Consider the following 6,891-nt stretch of genomic DNA (forward strand, 5'->3'; position numbering starts at 1 on the left):
AATTGTGGTCCCCCATACTGCTCACAACTGATTTATATCGCGTGAATATCTTTAGTCATCTTTTCCATTTGTCTCCCGAAAGCATCTATCTTTGCGGAAATGGAGTCAAAGTCATGGCTAGAATCGGCTCTAGCCGCTTTAGATGAACGAAAAATATCTTTTTCTTGATGCCATTCAAGTGAGTGGGAGGCTGTGTTATCAATAATTTTGTAAGCTTCAGTTGCGGTTTTCTTCATAATGGAACTACCAGCTGCTGTGTCGATGTCTTTCCGTGTAGCAATGTCGACACCTTGGTAGAATATTTGTACTATTTGATAAGTGTCTAAACCGTGTTGAGGATATCCTCTCAACAACTTTTCGAATCTTGTCCATGCCTCATATAATGTTTCATTTGGCTTTTGCGCGAACATTACAATTTCTCCTTGAAGTCTCACAGCTTTAGATGCTGGAAAGAATCTTTTAAGAAATTTTCAACTAAAACATCCCATGTATCAATCGCTCCTCCAGGTAACGATTCTAACCAATCTTTGGCTTCTCCCTTTAAAGTCCAGGGAAACAACATGAGATAGGTCTGTTCATCCTCAACTTCTCTGATTTTAAATAGAGTACAGATCCTATTAAAGGTTTGAAGATGTTCGTTTGGATCTTCTTTTGACGTACCACTAAATTGGCATTGATTAGTTACCATATGTAGGATTTGTCATTTGATTTCATAATCTGGCGCATTAATGTATGGTTGAGTAATGGCGTGAGCTTGGCCAGTACGTGTGGCTCTCATTCGATCTTCCATACTTAGAGATTCCTGATTTTCCATGATTGAATTTGTTGAATCTGAATCACTAGAGGATTCTGATTTAATGGTTTCTTCCTCGACAACCTCTGGTTGAATGATTGGAGGTTCAGGACGAATAATTAGTGGTTCAGGATCTCTGAATTGTCCTTGAATATCCTTCGGGTGCTCAATGATTGCTTCTAGTTCAAAAGTCGGGTTTTCGGAAAGTTGAATAGGCGAGGACGCACGATTAGATGATGATCCTAACGAAAAATTTATCGTAGTAAGATTAGCTAGATTCCTAGATCGTGTTACAGGTGGTGAACGTACTGGTGATCGTTTCAATTTGTACATTCATTACCTATCCGTACTAAGAATTGACTATAACTTATAAAAATTACTAATTTATTAATTAAAAATTCTATTTAAACTAAAAATGTTAACTAAAAAAAAAGAATTTATAATATTTATTATTTAAACTAATTTTATATTTTAATACTATTTATCCTAAATATCTAAATAATTAACTTAACAAAAAAAAATCTAATAACTTAATAATAAAATACTCTAACCCTAATTAGTATTATTATTAAATTAAAACCCTAATTACTTTTTAATAATTTAAACAAATAACCCTAAACATTATGCTATTTTCTATATTGTTTTACACAATTTTTACACCATCATCAAGGAATTAAATACTATATAAGTTAAATGCAGTGGGTATGACACACACAAAACACAAGACACACATATTAGTAAAGTCTCGAATTTTATTTATTTATTTATTATTATTATTTATTTATTTTTTATTTTTTTTACAAACAAATGCACATGGAAAACTGGTCACACACAAAATACAAAGGTCATACAAATGGAAAACTATTCTCTAACACACACATGGAAAAAAAAATATCTCTGAGACATTTATTGACCAACTCAAGTTTCAAGGAGACCAATTTACATAATCTGAATAATTTCAGTGGTCTCTGTTTTCATTAACTTGATGTATCTAAAACGTTAATTTACATAGACTTTTTCGAATAAACTGGTTCAAATAAATTAAATAATTTTTTTATTTTTTTTATTTTTTAAAAGCATGGGAGACCAGAAAACACTTACATTATTACAAGAAAAAAAATAAAAAAAATAAAGTGTCAGATCGAGAATAGTAGGCAAATTTAAATCAACACTTTCATTTTCACATTTTCAATACACCATGTAACAATTTACAATATAGTATGACTGTTTCAATTTAAATTCCTATTATTGTTTCAAGTGTACTGTGTAGCGACCCGTCCTAATCCATCTGGACGAATACATTAAATTTTGTTACATCGCGAGGTACTTGACCTCTATATGATACATTTTACAAACATTGCATTCATTTTCAAAAGACAATCTTTCTTTACATCGAAATTCGATGGCATGCATACCATTTCAAATATATATCCAATTATAATTGACTTAGTAATAATCTTGATGAACTCTATGACTCAAATGCAACGTCTTTTGAAATATGTCATGAATGACTTCAAGTAATATCTCTGAAATGAGCAAATGCACAGCGAAAGATTTCTTTCGTACCTGAGAATAAACATGCTTTCAAGTGTCAACCAAAAGGTTGGTGAGTTCATTAGTTTAACATAAATAATCATTTCCATCATTTTAATATACCACAAGATTTTCATTTCTCATAAATATACGTCCCATGCATAGAGACAAAAATAATCATTCATATGGTGAACACCTGGTAACCGACATTAACAAGATGCATATAATAATATCCCCTATCATTCCGGGAAATCCTTCGGACATGATAAAAAAGAATTCGAAGTACTAAAGCATCCGGTACTTTGGATGGGGTTCGTTAGGCCCAATACATCTATCTTTAGGATTCACGTCAATTAATAGATCGGTTTACTAATTCTTAGGTTACCAAGCAAAAGGGGCATATTCGGCTTCGATCATTCAACCATAGAATGTAGTTTCAATTAGTTGTGTCTATTTCGTCAAACATTTATAAAAGTTGCGCATGTATTCTCAGCCCAAAAATATAAAGGTTAAAAAGACAAATGAAACTCACCATAATGTATTTTGTAGTAAAAATACATATGACGACATTGAACAATGCAGGGTTGGCCTCGGATTCACGAACCTATATCAAGTATTAACACATTATAGTATAAATCAATTAAGTTTATATATTTGTTATGTATTAATTATTCTTATAATATATTATGATACTTATTTGATATTTAATTAATGTTATATTAATAATATTAGTTGAAACATAATTTTTATGTAATATTAGTATATTTTATGTAATAATATATTTACAAATATATCTTTTGTTTTGCAAAATTAATAATTGTAGAAATACCTGACTAAGGATAATAATAATAATACTAATAGTATGATACTAGTAATAATAATGATAATAATGATTATCATGCTTATATGGTGATAATAATATTTATAATACTAATAATAACAATCATAATAACAATACTATTAAATGATCATAAATTCTTTTTTTAGTAATAATAATAGTAATAATTATATTACTACTAATAATAATAACAATAATAATAATAATATTAATTTTAGAAATGAGAACTACCTTCAAAGAGCTTTTCTAAAAAAAAAACTGCCCCAAACAGGGCTCGAACTCGAGACCTCTCGCTCACCCGCAAACACCCTTAACCATTCTGCCATCCATGTTTTTCTGACTTATAAGGTAACCCAAATGTATATATCTAGTATTTCTTTCATCTTAGTTCATCTTCTTCTTCACCATAATTAAAATCAAACAGAGGCAAAATCTCAACAACAATCGAAAGGTTTTTGAACTTAGGATTTATAAACAACATGAAACAAAAAAATAAAAGTGTTCTTAAAATAAAAAAAATTCAAAAAAAACTGCATTTGAGCCTACTGCTGAAGCTAGTAGCTTCAAAAAAAAAATGTTCTTCCATTTCAAATACGTTTTGGACAATTCTTACATCACGAATTTAGTTTCAAATCATTCCTAAAAACTATTGGAATCGTCAATTGAACTTGAAACATCAAAACGAGCTCTAATTTCTCGATGAACAAATTGGTTGACTTTTGACAAAATAACTTTGACTCGCAAATTCGAATTCGTTATTAAGAATTGGAACTTGAAATTTTATAGGAAGTTTAAGTAAATGATTCCTAACAACTCTGCATTTTTAGTTTTCGAAATTTGTTTCGAATTCAAGTTAGTGTATATCACTGTCAAGAAAACATGAGCTCAAAAGTTGGTTTTGAAATTAAAAATGTTATAGATTATGATTACAACATGAAATGTGTTGCAAATCATTCCTATAATCTTTATGGATCATCAAATTAACTAGAAACATCAAAATAAACTCGAATTTGATTCAAGAACACTCAGTTGACTTTTAAAACCCAAAACTTTGACTCTCAAATTAGAGATTAATAGAAAGAATTGAGGATTGAAAATTTACAGATAGTTTAGATAGACGATTCCTAACAAGACTGTATTATTACATTTTGAAAATTCATTCGAAATCAAAATATGGTTAAAAAGATGAAGAACAGTGGAAGAACTTGGTTCAGTTGTATAATTTTTGGTTTCTAATTCAAAATTGCAGTAGTATGTACATATAAAGGATGATTATTAGAATTGAAATAGACTGGTAACAACTTCCGACAGTTACAAAAATCAGATATAGTATTGATAGGTATCTTTAACTGATTTTGTTTTCTTTCATTTTTATAATTTATACAACTAATATAATAGTTTATAAATATATTAATAATAATACTAATTTAATAATAATTATATTAATAATACAGATTAATATTAATAGAAATAATAATAATAATTATTCATAATAATACACAATAATGATACTACAAATTATAAGAAGTATATTATTATTGATAATGATAATACATTGTATCATTTTTTATTAATAATAACTTTAAGAATAATATTGATATTAATAATAATAGTAGTATTGCTAAAAATAATACTAATAATAATGTAACAAATTACATGTAACAAATTTTTATATCAATATATTAAAATTTTAATAATATTAATATTACAGATATTGATATTAATCTTAATATTTATTTTAATGGAAGTATTAATAATAATATTAATATAATAACCATATTTCAAATTATAATTTCACATACTAATATTACAATTCATTAATTATGTATAGTTATCATATATGTTTATATATAGATTCTTTTTAATAATAACTTTATTATATTATATATTATTTTTCATATTTAATTCTACTGATTAATTTGTGTTTTATTATTTCACATTATTATTTATACACATATACTTATTTATATATATATATATATATATATATATATATATATATATATATATATATATATATATATATATATATATATATATATATATATATATATATATACATACATACATATACATATTTATTTACAATTAATTGTTCGTGAATCGTCGAGAGAAGTCGAAGGTCAATTGAGTATATGAACATCGTTTCAAAATTTTCTAGACTCAACATTACATACTTCACTTATCGTATCGGAAACATATAAAGATTAAGTTTAAATTTGGTCGGAAATCTCCGGGTCGTCACAGTACCTACCCGTTAAAGAAATTTCGTCCCGAAATTTGAGTGAGGTCGTCATGGCTAACAATAAAAATGTTTTCCTGGCGAATATGGGTGGTAAATAGAGTTTTATCATTACCGAGTAATATAGATTAAACGATTCGGTTACTTGAAGCGTATGAGTGAAGCTATCGCAAAAGATTGAAATAGGAAAAGTAAAGATTCGTCTTAACTTTTGACAGAGTTAGGGTTGAATTCCGGAATTCAAGGGATTTAAAGGAATTCTTCGAAATCTAAAAGATTTGATTCTTCGGCGAATAAGGAAATTAAGATCTCTATAATTAAATACGGTGATCTGCCTCAATTACTCTATCTGATATTTCCATTATAAATTAAGCTCTTCTATTCTATTATTCTCAAAATTCCTATACTTTCTTTCTTAGTTCATACATCTAAAAGATTGTGAAAATGCTTAATCCCGTTCTAATCCTTGATATTTTCCTAATTATCATTTCTGTCATCCTTCTTTTCAATCTCCCTCCAGAAGAACCTGTTTACTTCTACTATTACCTTGGGGTGATACTATTCTTAATTATACCGTGTCTTTATATTGCTATTCGTATTAATATCCACGGTTTGTAACCTCCGTGTTTTTATTGGGCTTTATATTTTCTCTTATATTTTGGAGCTCTTTGCCTTTTAATTATTTTCTCGACCTCTAGTAAAGCGAGTAACGGTCCCGAATTCGTAAGTATGGAATTTCGAATGAACTTAATGTTCTAAACAAGAAAGAACGTAATAGCACGATTTGATTTGTAAAATTACCAGAATCACTGAGAATAGAACTATCAAGAATATATTTTCTTGATATGTTCAGAAATTAAGCAGAATGAAAGAGTTATGTAACATGACACATGATGATGTTATGATCTGTGAATCATCACGTTCCATTAGAAACTCAGCATTACTTACTGTAATATAATCACGTTGATCAAGTGTCATTATATTATACTAACTCATGCTTCAGTTCCCAACATTACTTCAATAACATTCATATTTTAAGCTCGAAAGTTTATAGAATATAGAAACTAATAGTTTCTATATGATGTAACACTGATAGCACGGAGAGATTAATGATTTTAGAAAAGAATAGTTATGAAAATATCTTCATAAATATGGAGGATATTTATAATGAAAGATACGATGATATCTTGGAATTTCTAATATCGAAGGATGGTAAAGAAAATTTGTCCGCAAGAGTTTGGAGTCAAAAACAAGGTATTCACTAAAGATTTCATCAGAAACATAATCATCAGGATTCTTAATGTACAAGTTTAGTCCTTGTGTTTTGTTCAGAGACTCCTTCGTAGTTTGCTCAATCAGTTTTTTTTTTTTCAAATTTTTCTGAGCTTTGCCAACATACAATTCTTTATCATCAACTTTTGGCTGTTGAGGTCATTTACAGTTTTTGTTGCTTCATTCAACTTTTCAAAATTCAGAGTATTAATT

At 28.0% G+C, this 6,891-nt stretch overlaps 1 non-coding gene across 1 annotated transcript; it reads left to right on the forward strand.

Moving 5' to 3' along the window:
• Positions 1-324: 324 nt before the first annotated feature.
• On the forward strand, positions 325-431 carry LOC139846195 (small nucleolar RNA R71). Its single transcript, XR_011758927.1, has one exon. It is a non-coding gene; the product is annotated as a small nucleolar RNA R71 (small nucleolar RNA).
• The last annotated feature ends 6,460 nt before the right edge of the window (positions 432-6,891 follow it).

This window comes from Rutidosis leptorrhynchoides, chromosome 4, assembly GCF_046630445.1.
Source record: "Rutidosis leptorrhynchoides isolate AG116_Rl617_1_P2 chromosome 4, CSIRO_AGI_Rlap_v1, whole genome shotgun sequence".
Taxonomy (NCBI): Eukaryota; Viridiplantae; Streptophyta; class Magnoliopsida; order Asterales; family Asteraceae; genus Rutidosis; species Rutidosis leptorrhynchoides.